The 19,908-nt window shown below is 38.8% G+C and overlaps 1 protein-coding gene across 1 annotated transcript in view; it reads left to right on the plus strand.

Moving 5' to 3' along the window:
* The window catches only part of LOC128701094 (TWiK family of potassium channels protein 7), a 438,324-nt gene that overhangs the window by 216,822 nt on the left and 201,594 nt on the right, over window positions 1-19,908 (plus strand). The window lies entirely within an intron of this gene.

The following is a 19,908-nucleotide window of genomic DNA, read 5'->3' on the forward strand; positions in this document are numbered from 1 at the left end:
CATAGTTTTCGCAATATGATTAGTGGAAAGTCAATAACTTATTCCTGAGAAAAAGAGAAATGCCATTTTCTGTAATACGCTTTGTGGGCGTCAGATTTCGCCTCACCATGCACCCTACCCCACCCCCCTTGACTGCAGCCCACAGGCAACTGTGCAGTTCTCACTCGGAACACTAGTACGTAGTCGACAGAGAAGATGCCATGTAGTGTATTTGGAGAGAAACAATGATAAAGATCTAATTTTTTGGAGTTAAAAAAAAAGAAAAAACACACTAATTGGCATCATGTCCTCTTGATGATAACAAGAACAAAAAAAAAAAATACATTTTTGGAAAAAGATACTTAGAAATATGATAGAAACGAGCTGATTGCATCAACATGTTGCCAGATTATGCACTATTTTTCGGTAAGAAAACATTTTTTTCAAATTTTCGTTTCTTTCCTGTAAAAGCCCCCCCCCCATTCAGTTTTCTGCCTCCGGTGATATCTAAATAAGTGTCCACACCATCCATGGTTAGAGACAGTGCCGAAATTTAGGTATGGAGGATCGAGTCTCTTCTCCATATATATTGTATGATCCTCACGGGTTTAATGCATAAGAGACTAGAGGAATTTCAGTCACTGCGCGATCCAAAAAAGGTTCCCCATATTTCATAATCCCAGACCCTTGTTCCTCAATGCAAGCGATTTGAATAGTGCGGCATAAGTTGATAATGCATTTTTTTAACCCTAAATATTAGGGTTAAAAAAATGAAGGGAATCAGAACAGGCGTTCACAAATCATGATAAGGAAACTGACAGTCACATTTTTTTCAATAGAAATGGTAAATTAAAACATACACAGACCAAATCTAATTCAATAATTCAAAGTGACTAAGATTCCATTACTGTAAATTACATAAGAACATTTAACTTTAAGCCACTCAGAAGTTGTATTGTTACATTATCAGCATGGAGGAGTTAAGGCTTATTCATTACTACTCAGAAATTATCGTTTAAGAAGCAAATTTCAGTTTTTTCAATTTCTTAAAAAAAAAAAAAAAAAAAAAAAAACTGGGAACTTCACAGGGCAAAAAGCAATCCAAAGTTTTCTTTAAAACTGGCCAGGTTTTAAAAAAGTAAAGAAAGTTTTTCGGAAACTTAGTGTACATAACAGTGGCCTTAAGAGCACACAAATGTTATAGGCATATTAAAGATCATGAGGCTGATTCAACCTAGCATGACCCTATAAAGTCAAATACTGTGACTTATGTCTAATCATTTTCACAAAAACCAATTCGATTAATAAAACTGTCACATCATAACTTACACAACCTACCATCAGGAGATTGTTTCGTCTCAGGAAAACACATTAACACTGAAAGTTGAAAATTGACTAGAAGATACATTTTCCAGTTTTTGTTCAAAATTTAACAAAATTTGACCTTACACCGTGTAAACCCATGAAACATTTCACTCATTTCACTGAATGCATTAGCCATTGAAGATTGAGGACGTTCGGAATGGTTATATTTTATTAGGTAGAAATCCCTCAAAACGTAGGGGTCATATAACGCCTGTGGAATGCGAGGCATTCACATTCGATCGCAACAATGGGAACATAAATTCAGTTCATTGGATCTAAAGCCCCTCACCAGCATCAATGCAAAATATTGCAATAAGGTAAAATAATTCTATAGTATTTCGAGATTAAAAAGTGGCAAAATGGCATCTATATTCTTGATCAAATATACCAGACTACTACTGAGTAGGCTGCTGCCCGCTTGGAACCTGTCTCCACCAATCATGGGTACGAAAAGTGCTAATGACCAAAGTAGCCTAGTACATTGTGCACCCACCCATGCAAATAGTCCCTTTAATCTTGCCAAGGATATATTACACCAGCGTTGAAAATTTGAAGCTCATCGAATAAAGCGTTTTTGATTAATAAAGGAAAATTTGTGGAAAAAAATATGAAAAAATTGCCGAAAAATCTTAAAAAAAAAAAAAAGAAAATAGGCAAGTCTCCCCGAGGTAACTCAAAAAACACCATAGAATACAGATTTTTTATACTTTTAGTTTTCCTTTTCTTATTTACATTTTGTTTAAAATTCCCTACAAATACCCAATTCAATATAACTGACAAAAGAACTGGTAAACTGGCACCAACGCAACCTAAACTTAATACAAAAATACTTCATAAGAAACACGACTCTTTAAGAGTTTGAAACTAGTAAGTTGGGACAACTGAGACTGACAAGCTGTGTCCTAATAAAGCCCATCAACGATTCCAAGCTTTATAATTATTTCAATAAAATTTCAAATACATCGCCAATAATATTATACAGACAATCACAAGAAACATTCTTTAGTTATTGAATAAAAATATAATACCTATTTATTCAATAAAATTGATAAGTAGTGATTTATGGCAGCTAACAGTAACGTGAGGCTTGTGTACGGGAAACCTCACCAATAGTAAAAATTTGAAGTCGATGAGATTAGGCTTTCTCCATAGATTCTAATTATTTTTCCTATTTTACAACAAGTTTACCTGCACTTAATAGGTTCTATCCTGACTCTAGCTTAAATCAGCCGTTAAATTTTGAAGCCGTTCAGAAGATGTAAACTGAAATTTAAAGTGATTTAATGCAAATCAAAATTTTACACTTTTTTTTTTTTACACCAACACTTTTGAATTTCACTCTCCGCCGTCGTCAAATTTTTAGGCAGCTTTGAACGTTAAGTCATGAATGTCGGATTGAGTGGCTGAATCCACATGTTCGTTACCATGAACATGCTTGTGTCCAGGGAAATGCAATGTAATCAGAGTTGTACATGGATTACTTTCGAATGTGGCGAGTCATTTTTTATCAGATTTTAACGTGCTTTGGGAGTCTGAACAATCATAAAGGAAGAGGTTAACATAGTTGCATTGTGTATGCTGGCTGACTAAATGTTTCTGAATCGTTTTATCAAAGAAAAAACCCATACGCTATTACGTCCTTCTTGATTTTGGGTTCAGTAGCATATGAATGTGACCGAAAATGTTGGAGAAAAAGCAGACGCTAGTTTTTAGTAGGTATGTGAGCCATCGGGCATAGATCGGGAGGACCATCCTCGATCGCTGCGCGTTTCCGAGGCGTTAAGGAAAAATGCGATACTTGGTGAATGTATAAGGGTGGGAAGGTAAGTGATGTTATTCGAGATTAAACACGGAAAATAAAACTTCGTAACAAATGCGGTTGGCGGTTGAATAAATGAAACTTATCTGTGGTGAAAATGCTGTAAGGAAGGAACGTTCGCTGCTGAAGACATGATTTCCTTAGGCGAGGATCTACAAGCTCCCAGAAAGAAGCATAACTCTTAATAATGACTGGATCAAGTTTATTATGAGTAGCCGTCAAAGTTGTGGAATATACTTGGTCTCCGAAGTCTAGCTTGGAGATCATAGCTGAATAATGTCCAAGAATTGTTTGCCTAGCAGCACCCAAAGAAAATTTTGGAAAAGTTTTCAAGAGGTTTAGCCGAGTACGACTGGAAGTTTCCAGGAAAGTGATGTGAAATTTCTACGACATTTGATTGTGGAAATGGAAGCAAAGGGAATTTAATTACATCATGAACTGTGAGAGAGAAAATATGTAGATATAGGATAGGTCGTTTTAGCAGTGGAAAACCTGAAACCATAGGCAGTGGCCCAGGTGGTAGCATGATCGATAGTAAGTTGGAGAATATTCGTCCGAGTTGACACTCTGAGCGTACACAAGTGACTGCAAAGTTGCAATTATGTAAGGATGATTAATTACCTGTGGGAAGAACTAAGGAAAGACAGTTTGTAGCTATTAGAAAGCACTGAGAAAGCACCCTTCTACTTGCATAAAGTCTTCTGCTTGAATAGTGTCTCTCTGAAAGAAATTCTTTAAGAAAAGTGGTAAGTTACAATAGAGGCCTCAGGAGAGGACCTTGAGTAATTGGTTGGCATGACAGATAGAATCGCAAGGTTCTTCCAGATCAAAACATGATTATTATGATTATGATTAATGAATCATCAATAAATATTCTTCACTAAGAATAATATTCATATAATACTGTCACCAACAAATGTTATTAATTAATATTTGACTGCCAGCATAAACACTTTTATAATTATATTTTGGGAAAGGATTTTTAAGCATGTGCTTTCACTAATAATCATGATTATCTAAACAGGGAAAATGAGAATCCACACTAACAGTTGTATAGTGATAATCCCAGAAAAACTTTACATAATGAAATAATTAATAGGCATACTGTAGTTACCACGTTACAAAATGCGACAACTAATGTCACAGACATCTACCAGAGGCTACTAGAGCATCAGTTTATTGATCCCCCTCTAGCATCTAACCTGTTTCCGGTTTTGTAAAAGTTCGCTAGTTAAACACAATTATCCCCAACCATACTGGGTTTCTCATTGCTATTTGGGATTACAACCAGACGAATTCATACCAACAAAAAATAAAATTTTAGAACTTTAATAACAAAAACCAATCTACTTTTAATAATATTTATAATTAAAAGTAACCCTAGTAATTATGGAGGTAGACTCCTACACAACGCTTGCTGTATACCTTCAGTAAATTAGTACATATTCTGTACATATAATTTAACTATGCTTTACCTATGATACTGTACACTATAATACTTTCAAAGAATATGTAGCAAGTGGTACGTTACTGTAACGAAATGTACTGAAAAGTACAAGAGCCGTGAGAGAGAGAGAGAGAGAGAGAGAGAGAGAGAGAGAGAGAGAGAGAGAGAGAGAGAGAGAGAGAGAGAGAGAGAGAGAGAGATTTAATTCATGTTAAGCGCTTGACCCATGTGGGTCATTCAGCGCAAGACGTAATAGAGGCTCGATCCTCCGTCTACTGAATGCCAGACTGACGCGGTTCCTATTTGTAGAGAGAGAGAGAGAGAGAGAGAGAGAGAGAGAGAGAGAGAGAGATAAGTCTCTATACAAGCTAACTTCTGACCAATTGAGAAGGAATACATCAACTTGCTTGAACAGGATGTCCATTCGCTAAAAACATCAAAATGCAAGAAACAGCTGTGAAGAGCAAAGCGTCAGGCAGGGACGGAGACTAGAAAACCACCCAAATTGGGAAAAATCGATAAGTCATCCACACAAGGCAAAAAACTCACTTATTACGACAGTGTTTGGATGCTAGAACAAAGTAGATCTAGAGTTAGACTAGGGACCTGAAGCATAGTGTGCGTCTTACAACACACAACCTGGGAAAACCTCAGAAATCACTATGTCTATATGATGTTTTGTGAACAGACTTACACAAAGTTACGAGATGTGTGTTCCAGCTCACCAGTGGAAAAAGTCTACAACAAAAACAGTCTACATAAATTAAAAAGAAGAGAACAGTGTTCTCTCAGACGGAGTAAAATGTGTTGCCTAGAGGAGAAGATGAGAGAGAGAGAGAGAGAGTGAGAGAGAGAGAGAGAGAGACAGACAGACAGACAGACAGAAAAAGAGAATAGAGAAAAAGGAGAAAGAGAATAGAGAAAGAAGTGAAAGGAGAGAGAGAGAGAGAGAGAGAGAGAGAGAGAGAGAGAGAAAGCAGACCCTGCAAATGGAATGTCAGGTGTCTTCTGCTGGCTTACCCAAGAGGCATCATTTAAATAAGCTAGAACGTAGTTTGCAGTACAGGCAGCCAATCAAAACTCTCCCTTATTATTTTCACTCATCCCCTTATATTTTTCCCCCTTCTCCTTATCTGCCATTCACTTATCCTCTCCTTGTCGTTTCCCTCCATCTCATAGTTTCCCCCCTCCCTCTAATCCTCTTCTTACACTGATCCTCACCGTCTTCCTCTTTTCCCATCTGTCTCGCCGGATGTTTAGCACATGCGTCCAACAAACTGCAGTGCATCACAAGACACCATTATAACTTGACCTTAAAATTTATAGTCGTCTGCGCAACCCCCGACATCACAGCTCTTCCCATAACCTCCAGCACCACAGTTCTTCTCATAACCTCAAGCACCACATCTTCCCATAACCTCCAGCACCACACACCTTCCCATAACCTCCAGCACCACACATCTTTCCATAACCTCCAGCACCACGCATCTTCTCATAACCTCCAGCACCACACATCTTCCCACAACCTCCAGCACCACATCTTCTCATAACCTCCAGCACCACACGTCTTCCCATAACCTCCAGCACCACACATCTTCTCATAACCTCCAGCACCACACATCTTCACATAACCTCCAGCACCACACATCTTCCCATAACCTCCAGCACCACACATCTTCCCATAACCTTCAGCACAACACATCTTTCAGTAACCCAAGGCATCACAGATCTCTCCATAACCCAATGCGTCAGAGATCTCTCCATAACTCCAGACATCACAGATCTCCAAATAACCCCAGACATCACAGATACCTGTCTAAAATTCAATCCCTACAACATCGTGCACACAGGATAGTGTGCAGTTGCCTCGGGTATCAGAGGAACCTCAGATAACCTTGGGTGCTGAGACTACCTGCGACGGCTACTCGTTCAAGTAGCAGACCCTCCACAGGGAACACCTTGTCGGAAAACGATTACGTGAAACAGGTCATGCTCACTATTACGTTCACTCGAGTGTCTGTTGTTGTTGTCGTCCCTAGTGTTCCAGACGGTGATAACGTCCTAGTTGACAGTGATTCATGTAAGGTTAAGAATTTGTATGTCGAGTCATCCTTACATGTTGTGAGACATAACAAGATAATTCCTTCCTTGCAAATACCTCTGGTCACAGTGTCCCCTCAAAGCGAACACTACCCTCGTTGACCTTGTTCACTATCTATATCCTGTTCGGGTAGAGAATGAGATGTCACCAGACCAGTGGGTCGGTGCTATTTCAACAGGAAAAAGTCGGTTACCCTAAGACTAGAGAGACGCGGACAGGCTGGGCTCCATCACGTAATTACCCAGTACATATATCACTCTGAATAACAGTCTGCAGTGTGTTTCCTCCACCAACACTCCATCCTATACGAACTCGATACCACAGGCATCACAGATCTCCCCATAACCCCAAGCATCACAGATCTCCCCATAACCCCAAGCATCACAGATCTCCCCATAACCCCAAGCATCACACATCTCCCCATAACCCCAAGCATCACAGATCTCCCCATAACCCCAAGCATCACAGATCTCCCCATAATCCCAGGCATCACCTATCTTCCCATAATCCCAGGCATCACAGATATCCCCATACCTCCCAGGCATTACAAATCTCCCCATAACCTCAGGAACCACAGATCTCCCCATAACCCCATGTATCACAGATCTCCCCTTAACTCCCAGGATCCACAGTTCTCTCCATAACCCCAGACATCACAGATCTTCACATAACCCCAGATATCATAGATCTTGTCATAACCTCAGACATCACAGATCTTCCCATAACCCCAGACATCACAGATCTTCCCATAACCCCAGACATCATAGATCTTCCCATAACCCCAGACATCACAGATCTCCCCATTACGCCAGACATCACAGATCTTCTCATAACCATCCATGCATCACTCATCTCCTCATAACCACTGTCCCTGTACAACCTTTGCCTTCCTTCCTTCCTCCCTCCTCCTTTAGAACTCACAGATTAAAAGTTACTGTTGCCAACAAATAAACGAGAGAAAATATTCATCAGCATTTTTCCATAGGAAAACCAACATATATCTTCTCTTTCGCTGGTCATTTAATTTCTCTGTTACACGTGAACATGGGTTTAAAATGAGCGCAACTCTGCTCCTTCAACTACAAATAGAAACTAGATTGATTTCGGTCGGTACTTAAACCGAAAAAATATACCTATATTCCATAACACCATCCGGGCCACTGAAACGTCATCCACCAGCTTCCTTATTAATTCAAGTTTCTGTTGAATAGTTACGGCTACACCACACTTTTTGGAACCATCACTTGCTTTAGAAGCCACCGTTAATAACACTGTAAACAGAACTTGAATAAAATTAAAATCAGTAAATCCAGGGAAACTGGAGAAGAAAAACTTCTCTGTACCAAAATTCCCACGACTGGAATGGTGCAGAGAACCGCACAAGTTTCCAATGCAGTTAAATATTTACATTGAAGATTTGAAGCGACTCTTCTGAATCGCTTCAAATCAAATGGCAATTTAACACATTCACAGCCTAAATATAATTAAAATCTGTTACTAAGGAGCACCAGCTTTGAAGCTAAACTGAAGAGGCATTTCCGTCTTATCTCAGAGATCAATAACTTAAAGTGCAGCAGCACATTCAGCATGAAGCAGCTTATAAGTTCTATTAGTTTGTTATCAGTGTGGAAGGGTTGAGGGTATTCGGGAATGGGAATAAATTCAACAGCTGTCAGAGGACACTTAAACTCCTAGAATCATGTCCTTTTTATCTTAAACCAGCGTTGAATATTTGAGCCGATCGGATGAGGCATCGTGTTGTGAGCGAAATAAAAACGCAATTTTCGGTGCAATAAAAAAAATTGCTGTCAACAGCCTATAGGTCCTTCTTCAGTTAACTTGGTATTTACACAAGGATAAATCTTGCCTCACCAGCCTACCACAGGTCTACAGCTTGTCCGTGACGTCACAAGGTGATGTTTCTGCCATATTTCCTGTCAAACATCTGGTGGTGATAATGTATTTGCCTCTGGTGTGTCGTCAAGAAACAATATTTGACTGATTTTGAGGGTCTGGAGAACTGTTCCTCCCTCGTTCTGTACGACAGAGAGGGAACAGAAAGGTCTTATTATGTCACTTATCAAAAACGTTGCTTGGGTATAGTAGGTAGCGGTGATCAGGGGTTGTCAGTTGCAGGTGGTGCTGGTGTCTTTGTAAAAGTCTTTCACCTTGTTTCCTGCTAAAAGTGATATTGTTTGTCTCTGTACATGCCATCCTCAAGATTGATCCTTGAATGCGGCTATTCAGTGCTGGACATCACAAATTTCAGTCTCACAACAACTTCAACTGCAACCAGTGTTACCACTACGTGCATATACACCTCCCTCAGACCGTCATTCTTGGTCCCACCTCAGGAATGTACGAGGGTGTCACTCAGTACCATGGATGTACGGGGGTGTTACTCAGTACCATGGATGTACGGGGGTGTTACTCAGTACCATGTATGTACGGGGGTGTCATTCAGTTACATTGATGTACGGGGGTGTCATTCAGTATCATGGATGTACGGGGGTGTTACTCAGTACCATGGATGTATGGGGGTATTACTCAGTACCATGGATGTACGGGGGTGTTACTCAGTACCATGGATGTACGGGGGTGTTACTCAGTATCATGGATGTACGGGGGTGTCATTCAGTATCATGGATGTACTGGGGTGTTATTCAGTATTACGGATGTACGGGGGTGTTAGTATCATGGATGTACGGCGGTGTCATTCGGTATCATGGATGTACGGGGGTGTTACTCAGTATCACGGATGTACGGGGGTGTCATTCGGTATCACGGATGTACGTGGGTGTCATTCGGTATCACGGATGTACGGGGGTGTTACTCAGTATCACGGATGTACGGTGGTGTCACTCAGTATCTTGGATGTACGGGGGTGTTACTATCATGGATGTACGGGGGTGTCACTCAGTATCACAGATGTACGAGGGTGTCACTCAGTATCATGGATGTACGGGGGTGTTACTCAGTATCATGGATGTACGGGGGTGTTACTCAGTATCATGGATATACGGGGGTGTTACTCGGTATCATGGATGTACGGGGGTGTTACTCAGTATCCTGGATGTACGGGGGTGTAACTCAGTATCATGGATGTACGGGGGAGTGACTCAGTATCATGGATTTACGGGGGTGTTACTCGGTATCATGGATGTACGGGGGTGTTACTCAGTATCATGGATGTACGGGGGTGTTACTCATTATCATGGATGTACGGGGGTGTTACTCATTATCATGGATGTACGGGGGCGTCACTCAGTATCATGGATGTACGGGGGTGTCACTCAGTATCATGGATGTACGGGGGTGTCACTCAGTATCATGGATGTACGGGGGTGTCACTCAGTATCATGGATGTACGGGGGCGTCACTCAGTATCATGGATGTACGGGGGTGTCACTCAGTATCATGGATGTACGGGGGTGTCACTCAGGATCAGAGTGGCACCATCACCCTGGATCCCCACTCATGGGTGCATGGTGATGTCACCCAGTTTCAGAGAATTATCTGATAAATACAGTTATATAAGTTATATGCAATTTGTGATGTAAAATATGTGTTTTAGACCCAGCATTCGTATGTTTATATTTTAATTAAACTAACATTATCACTACTGCTAATTTATTTTACTAATATGATGACAATTTATATTTAATAAATTAGGAGATATTCATAATAAAACACATGTTTCACATAATATGGAAGTGTTCTCTACCCAAGCAGTGATGACATATCTTTTTGACCTGTTGGTGCCATGTCTAGCAAGGTATCATTCACCCAGACGGCTGGTAAATATTTCACGTTCTCCATATTGGTATGGGCTTTCAGTTTTGTATCCCGCTTATAGTGAAGTGTTTTCCACTTGGTGAACATATATATAGTCAAAGTCTTAGACTTGGAAGCTTCTCTTCAGGGAGTATTAGGAGGGTGAGAGTCGGCTTGGTGGTGCCTCCCCCACCCATCACGCTTGTAAAGTCGCCCTTGACCAGTTTCAAGGAGTTAAGGCTTCCCGAGGCGAGGCGCTGTGTACAAAGCTTATGCACCTAACATTTCCACTATCACCGTGTATTTCTCAATTTCTTGTTCTGTCAGAAGCCTTGTGTGATCGATGACAAAAAACGAGACTTTGTGACATATTTGTCACACACTTCACATCTATATTCAACATGATGGATGGTAAATAAAAGCGACATGTCTGAAGGGCAGCTTGGTCAACACAACTATCAAGTCATGGGACTGCAAACGTTATGCAATTGATTACCGACATTTTGATTGATTTGTTTAACTTAAAAGAAAAACAGTAAAACAGTTCAGGTATTCAACTCTTTTGAACATAAAAAGTTGTGGAGGTAATTTCCAATTTGCTGCCGTCGTGACTAATTTACAGTGGTATTAGAAAAATTTTCATATCAATGCAATTAAAATGATAAAAACAATTTATTATATTCCAAAACCATTCCCATAACATGTTTTATGTCACAGGGTCTAAGTTACAGAAAATTTTAACAAAATGGAAAATAACCTCACCATTTAAGCAGAAAAAGAAATGTTTTTACGTCATGACCCGAAGAGTCATGCAGCTTCAATGGTTAGCAGGTCTGCTAGCACTCACTATCACACTGACTTCAAAATACTTCTTAAGTGTCTAGCTACTAGGAACATTATACCAGGTTGTATTATACCAGAACATTCCTGAATACATGGGACTATTATGCCAGGTAGTATTATAACAGAACATTTCTCAATACATGGACCAATTATGCCAGGTAGTATTATACCAGAACATTCCTGCATACATGGAACAATTATACAAGGCAGTATTATACCAGAACAATCCTGCGTATCTGGAACTGTTATACCTACATCCAACATACCAAAACATTCCTGAACACCAGGAACTGCTATACCAAATGCTGTTACACCAAATGCAGTTATACCATGGCATTCCTGCATTCATCGAACTATTGAACCAGATCAAATGGCTACCGATAATACGAAAACACAGAGTGGCAACAAGTCCATCTCTTTAACAACGGTCAGAGTATCGAGCCCCTGCTGTTCCCCGTGCAGAATCATCCACACGACTTTAGCGCTTCACATAAAAATAAAAACCAGCTGATGTGACACGCCAGGTTAATCGGCACAGCTTTATAATGTCATGTTCATCTGATTAACCCAATATTCTGGATAAATAAATTATCCTCGCAGCAAAAATGCTAAACGAAAAAAAGTCAGTGAAGCATCACCCATGATGCCTGAATGTTGTGCTTGTGACAAACTAACAGTAGTGGAATAAGTAACAATAATGGAATATGTAACAATAATGGACCAATAATAAAATAACAATAATTGAATAGCTAACAATAATGGAATAACAATAATGAAATAAGTAACGTTAATGAAATAAGTAACAAAAATCAGTAACAATAATGGTTGGATATTGCCGCTGAAAATGTGATATATATATATATATATATATATATATATATATATATATATATATATATGTATATTATATATATATGTATATTATATATATATGTATATTATATATATATGTATATTATATATATATGTATATTATATATATATGTATATTATATATATATATGTATATTATATATATATGTATATTATATATATATATGTATATTATATATATATATGTATATATATATATATATATATATATATATATATTGTAACCTCTAACAAGTGGTATTTAATCGATAACACTGCGGCTAGACACAGGTTCGAACCCGTGTTGTTTTAACCGGCCTCGTGAGAAGCGAGCGAAAATTCACGACGCTCTAAACCACTGGACCATACAATCATACAAACAACGCGAACCTGGCGAACTAGGCTTGCTTCTTGTTGCGAGAACATACGATGGTGTGGTTGCCTCCAAAATCATTGTAACCAGATTTAACAGCCAGCCCTTAGCTTCTAATCGCTATTAAACCTTCTAGTTTCCTACGTCCTGGTATCCCCAAACTTGGAGCACCAGCCTACCCGACCCCTTATGGGGTTGGGTGTGGGGGCATGTGAGTGTGTGGCAATTGGTAGTGGCTCCCACATTTCTGAGACACACTGGTGGGAGTCACTACCATCCTCTGATAAAACTTCCCCTCCTTTCTCCTGTTGCTACCTTTGCAACTTTGCACAACTCCTGATAACGCATTGAGAAGTGTGAAAGTACTTAAGCTACAGATCTCCATCCCCCGAAACTTGTCTTGTATATATATATATATATATATATATATATATATATATATATATATATCTATATATATATATATTATATGTATATATATATATATATATATGTCGTGCCGAATAGGCAGAATTTGCGATCTTGGCTTAAATAGCAACGCTCATCTTGCCATATAAGACGAGTGAAAATTTGTATATGCAATAATTTCGCCAAAATCATTCTGAACCTAACGAAAAAAATGTATTTCACTGTGTTTGTTTAGTATTAAATTATTGTAAACATATCTAAAATATATTTAGTTGGGTTGGGCTAAAATAAATTGTTCTTATTATAATAAGGTTAGGTAAGTTTTCTAATATTCTTTTGGTGCAAAATTATAAATTTTTACATTATCATTAATGAAAAAATATATCTTTAAATGTGTAAGGAAAATTTTAGAAAAGACTTAATTTTAAATGAGTTCTTGCTAATTGACCAGTTTCTCATATTCGGCACGACATATATATATATATATATATATATATATATATATATATAATATATATATATATATATATATATGTCGTGCCGAATATGTAAAACTCGTCAATTAGCAAGAACTCATTTAAAATTAAGTCCTTTCTGAAATTTTCTTTTATATACTTAAAGATATATTTTTTTCATTAATGTTAATGCAAAAATTTTTAATTTTGCACCAAAAGAATCTTAGAAAACTTACCTAACCTAATTATAACAAGAACAATTTATTTTAGTCTAATCCAACTAAATATATTTTAGATTTGTTTACAGTAATTTAATACTAAACAAACACAGTGAAATATATTTTTTTCGTTAGGTTCAGAATGATTTTGTCGAAATTATTGCATACACAAATTTTCACTTGTCCTATATGGCAAGATGAGCGTTGCTATTTAAGCCAAGATCGCAAGTTCTGCCTATTCGGCACGACATATATATATATAATTATATATATATATATATATATATATATATATATATATATATATATATATATATATATATATATAATTATATATATATATATATATATATATATATATATATATATATATATATATATATATATATATATTATATTATATTATATATATATATATAAGGCTGAATGCAAAAAAAGAACATAACACTAATAAATGAAAATTGCAAAAAGGGTGAAAGGGTAAAACATAAAATTAAAGACAAGAACAATGTGTGTGAAGAAAAAGGAGACGAAGATAAAATAATAAACACCCTCCAGGTGTACTCCAGTGCTACAAGAAAGTAAAATAACAAAATCAAAGGAAACACCCCGAGACAAAGGTAATAAAACTGACACAGCTTCAGACAACAAAATACAGAATTAGTAATGAAGGTAGAATTCCTATGTAAGGTAAAAGGACACATGAACATTTAGTGTTACATTTTAACTGTGGCAACGTTTTGCTCTCCAAGAGCTGTGACAAAGTTCTTGGAGAGCAAAACGTTGCCACAGTAAAACATCACATTAGTTGTACATGTGATCTTTTACCTAACAAAATAATGTGCAAACATGCGGACAAAATGGAATTAAATGAAAACAGAATGTGCGGCTGTGAGGATGCTTTGATATCGAGGACAAAACTTTTGTTTGAAGAATAATGGAAGTCCTTAAACCCGGAACTCAATAAAAATCTATTTATGAAACGCTAAATGTTGCAACCTCTCACATTTTGTTTTAGATGCAAAGATAAACGAAGACTAACGACAGAAAGATGAGAATCGGAGCAGACAGAAAAACGAAATGAAAACAGCAGCGAGGTCAGTATGAATACTGGACTGACAACAGCCGCGTCCTCGAATACTGTTACTGTCATCTGTGGTTCACCTCGGCTGACAGTCATCTAGCGAAAAAAAAAAAGTTTTTTTTTTCAACTCTGCCTTTTATTATAGTGATCATTAGAATTTTTTTTTAAATCGCATACCTTATTGTATGCTCAAAACCTATGTGATCGTGAAGTGAAGTATAATTTATATAAGTTATATATTTTTTCAAGGTTAAATAATTTCACTGAACAGACTCGCCCCCATCTTATTCCTTATCCTCATATCAGACATAAACAGAGATATACACCCCAGCACCGTATCATCCTTTGCGGATGATACTAGGATCTGCATGAGGCTGTCATCTGCTGAGGACGCGGTTAACCTCCAAGAAGATATAAACAAAGTTTTCCAGTGGGCGACGGTAAACAATATGATGTTCAATGAGGACAAATTCCAACTACTCCGTTATGGAAAACTGGAGGAGATAATAACTAGAACAGAGTATACTACTGACTCCGGCCATACAATAGAGCGGAAAAATAATGTAAGGGACCTGGGAGTAGTAATGTCTGAGGATCTCACTTTCAAGGATCACAACAGTGCCACGATCGCACGTGCAAAGAAAATGATAGGATGGATAATGAGAACTTTCAAAACGAGAGATGCCAAGCCCATGATGATCCTTTTCAAATCACTTATTCTCTCTAGGCTGGAATACTGCTGTACATTAACATCTCCATACAAAGCAGGTGAAATCGCAGATCTAGAGAGTGTACAGAGATCCTTTACTGCACGTATAAGTTCTGTCAAGCACCTTAACTACTGGGAACGCTTGAAAGCACTTGACTTGTACTCGTTGGAACGCAGGAGGGAGAGATATATCATAATCTACACTTGGAAAATCTTGGAAGGAATGGTCCCAAATCTGCACACAGAAATCACTCCCTACGAAAGTAAAAGACTGGGCAGGCGATGCAAAATGCCGCCAATAAAAAGTAGGGGCGCCATTGGTACACTAAGAAAAAACACCATAAGTGTCCGGGGCCCAAAACTGTTCAACAGCCTCCCATCAAGCATTAGGGGAATTGCCAATAAACCCCTGGCTGCCTTCAAGAGAGAGCTGGACAGATACCTAAAGTCAGTGCCGGATCAGCCGGGCTGTGGCTCGTACGTCGGACTGCGTGCGGCCAGCAGTAACAGCCTAGTTGATCAGGCCCTGATCCATCGGGAGGCCTGGTCGTGGACCGGGCCGCGGGGGCGTTGATCCCCGGAATAACCTCCAGGTAACCTCCAGGTAACCAGACACGTGTGTGTGTGTGTGTGTGTGTGTGTGTGTGTGTGTGTGTGTGTGTGTGTGTGTGTGTGTGTGTGTGTGTGTGTGTGTGTGTGTGTGTTCGCGCGTGCGCGCTCGTGCGCGTGTGTATACTCACCTAGTTGTACTGAGCTAGTTGTGGTTGCAGGGGTCGAGTCACAGTTCCTGGTCTCGCCTCTTGGCTGACCACTACTAGGCCACTCTTCCTGCTCCTTGAGCTTTATCATACCTCTTCTTAAAGCTAAGTATAGATCCTGACTCACCTACATCGCTTCCCAAGCTGTGCTGTAGGTCACTGTGCTTGTGAGGTCTCTGAGGGAGACCTAATTAACCAGCAAACTGTCACACACCATACCTTGGCAAATAGCTGCCAGCCACGCCTCGCCGTTTAGGTCTCAGGTCTCTTGTTCTTGATTACCGTCAGGTCCTAAAACACATGGAGTGCGCCTCATGGGGGAGAGTGCTTTAAGGACCATATAAGCTTAAGGAAACAGCTAGAAGGAAGATTCTGGCGAAGCTCTGGCCTGTTTGCAGAGCTCTGGAGATTCTAGCAGAGCTGCTGCCTGTGGGCTGAGCTCTTGGAGAAGACTGCTGGAGAGTCTCTGGAGAAGGCTAAGACACAGGGCAGAGTATTGGCTTGGAGCAGTGCTCGTGCTGTGTAGGTCTTGGGACTTGTGGTTATTGTGTGACTGTGTTTCTGTGGTGAACTGTCCTCTGAACTATATTGTAAGTTATATTCTGTTTCGTCAGTTAATTGCATTCCCTGTCTCACTGCTTATGTCATATAGGGGGTAAGGAACGAACAGGTAATTGGGGGATTATGGGAGAAAAGGGAGGGAGTAGGAGGGAGACAGGAGGAGGTAGGAAGGTAGGTATGACAGGTAAGTGGTGGCCACCACGACACTCATTAACTCTACACTACTTATAACTCGCCCACTCTTCACTCCACCTTATATAAACAAAATAAAGTATAAGAAATAGAAATAAATAACGGGGACAGTGAATATTACTATTCTGCTCAAACACAATTTATTATTAAGTCCTTGTTATTTTCTGTTTCGTCAGTTAATTTATCTAAACCCAACAGTGTTCTCTTGTTCCCAAATATATTATTGTACAAGGACTTAATAATAAACCGTGCTTGAGTGGAATAGTAATATTCATTGTACCCGTTATTTATTTGTTTATTATTTTATTTGAAGTACTGAGAGGGTGAGTAGTGTGGTGGTTATGTCAGACTTCCTCACATAATGTCTCTTTAAACATGTAAGAGAAACTTTTCCAAAGACAATTTTAAACGAGTTCTTGCTAACCGACCAATTTTACTGTGAAAAAAGTGATCAACTTCAAAGCACTTTCACGATTTCTCGCATTATCCAGGGACTATAAAAATATTTTTACAGATGTTTGATAATATGAGAAATCAGGAAAGCTCTTCGAAATTCACGATTTTTCACAGTGGTTCTTTTGCATATTGTGATATCTGTTTACTGTGATTATATATATTATATATGTATATATATGTATATGTATATATATGTATATATATATATATATATATATATATAGTAGTAGGTTGGTAGACAGCAACCACCCAGGGAAGTACTACCGTCCTGCCAGATGACTGTGAAACAAAAACCTGTAATTGTTTTGCATGATGGTAGGATTGCTGGTTTCTTTTTCTGTCTCATAAACACGCTAAGATAACAGGGATATCTTGCTACTCCTACTAACACTTTGGTCACACTTCACAGACACGCACATGCATATATATATATACATACATCTAGGTTTTTCTCCTTTTTCTAAATAGCTCTTGTTCTTTTTTATTTCTTCTATTGTCCATGGGGAAGTGGAAAAGAATCTTTCCTCCGTAAGCCATGCGTGTCGTATGAGGCGACTAAAATGCCGGGAGCAATGGGCTAGTAACCCCTTCTCCTGTATACAATTACTAAAAAAGAGAAGAAGAAAAACTTTATAAAACTGGGTTGCTTAAATGTGCGTGGATGTAGTGCGGATGACAAGAAACAGATGATTGCTGATGTTATGAATGAAAAGAAGTTGGATGTCCTGGCCCTAAGCGAAACAAAGCTGAGTAGGGTAGGAGAGTTTCAGTGGGGGGAAATAAATGGGATTAAATCTGGAGTATCTGAGAGAGTTAGAGCAAAGGAAGGGGTAGCAGTAATGTTAAATGATCAGTTATGGAAGGAGAAAAGAGAATATGAATGTGTAAATTCAAGAATTATGTGGATTAAAGTAAAGGTTGGATGCGAGAAGTGGGTCATAATAAGCGTGTATGCACCTGGAGAAGAGAGGAATGCAGAGGAGAGAGAGAGATTTTGGGAGATGTTAAGTGAATGTATAGGAGCCTTTGAACCAAGTGAGAGAGTAATTGTGGTAGGGGACTTGAATGCTAAAGTAGGAGAAACTTTTAGAGAGGGTGTGGTAGGTAAGTTTGGGGTGCCAGGTGTAAATGATAATGGGAGCCCTTTGATTGAACTTTGTATAGAAAGGGGTTTAGTTATAGGTAATACATATTTTAAGAAAAAGAGGATAAATAAGTATACACGATATGATGTAGGGCGAAATGACAGTAGTTTGTTGGATTATGTATTGGTAGATAAAAGACTGTTGAGTAGACTTCAGGATGTACATGTTTATAGAGGGGCCACAGATATATCAGATCACTTTCTAGTTGTAGCTACACTGAGAGTAAAAGGTAGATGGGATACAAGGAGAATAGAAGCATCAGGGAAGAGAGAGGTGAAGGTTTATAAACTAAAAGAGGAGGCAGTTAGGGTAAGATATAAACAGCTATTGGAGGATAGATGGGCTAATGAGAGCATAGGCAATGGGGTCGAAGAGGTATGGGGTAGGTTTAAAAATGTAGTGTTAGAGTGTTCAGCAGAAGTTTGTGGTTACAGGAAAGTGGGTGCAGGAGGGAAGAGGAGCGATTGGTGGAATGATGATGTAAAGAGAGTAGTAAGGGAGAAAAAGTTAGCATATGAGAAGTTTTTACAAAGTAGAAGTGATGCAAGGAGGGAAGAGTATATGGAGAAAAAGAGAGAGGTTAAGAGAGTGGTGAAGCAATGTAAAAAGAGAGCAAATGAGAGAGTGGGTGAGATGTTATCAACAAATTTTGTTGAAAATAAGAAAAAGTTTTGGAGTGAGATTAACAAGTTAAGAAAGCCTAGAGAACAAATGGATTTGTCAGTTAAAAATAGGAGAGGAGAGTTATTAAATGGAGAGTTAGAGGTATTGGGAAGATGGAAGGAATATTTTGAGGAATTGTTAAATGTTGATGAAGATAGGGAAGCTGTGATTTCGTGTATAGGGCAAGGAGGAATAACATCTTGTAGGAGTGAGGAAGAGCCAGTTGTGAGTGTGGGGGAAGTTCGTGAGGCAGTAGGTAAAATGAAAGGGGGTAAGGCAGCCGGGATTGATGGGATAAAGATAGAAATGTTAAAAGCAGGTGGGGATATAGTTTTGGAGTGGTTGGTGCAATTGTTTAATAAATGTATGGAAGAGGGTAAGGTACCTAGGGATTGGCAGAGAGCATGCATAGTTCCTTTGTATAAAGGCAAAGGGGATAAAAGAGAGTGCAAAAATTATAGGGGGATAAGTCTGTTGAGTGTACCTGGTAAAGTGTATGGTAGAGTTATAATTGAAAGAATTAAGAGTAAGACGGAGAATAGGATAGCAGATGAACAAGGAGGCTTTAGGAAAGGTAGGGGGTGTGTGGACCAGGTGTTTACAGTGAAACATATAAGTGAACAGTATTTAGATAAGGCTAAAGAGGTCTTTGTGGCATTTATGGATTTGGAAAAGGCGTATGACAGGGTGGATAGGGGGGCAATGT

This window comes from Cherax quadricarinatus, chromosome 73 (assembly GCF_038502225.1).
Source record: "Cherax quadricarinatus isolate ZL_2023a chromosome 73, ASM3850222v1, whole genome shotgun sequence".
NCBI lineage: Eukaryota > Metazoa > Arthropoda > Malacostraca > Decapoda > Parastacidae > Cherax > Cherax quadricarinatus.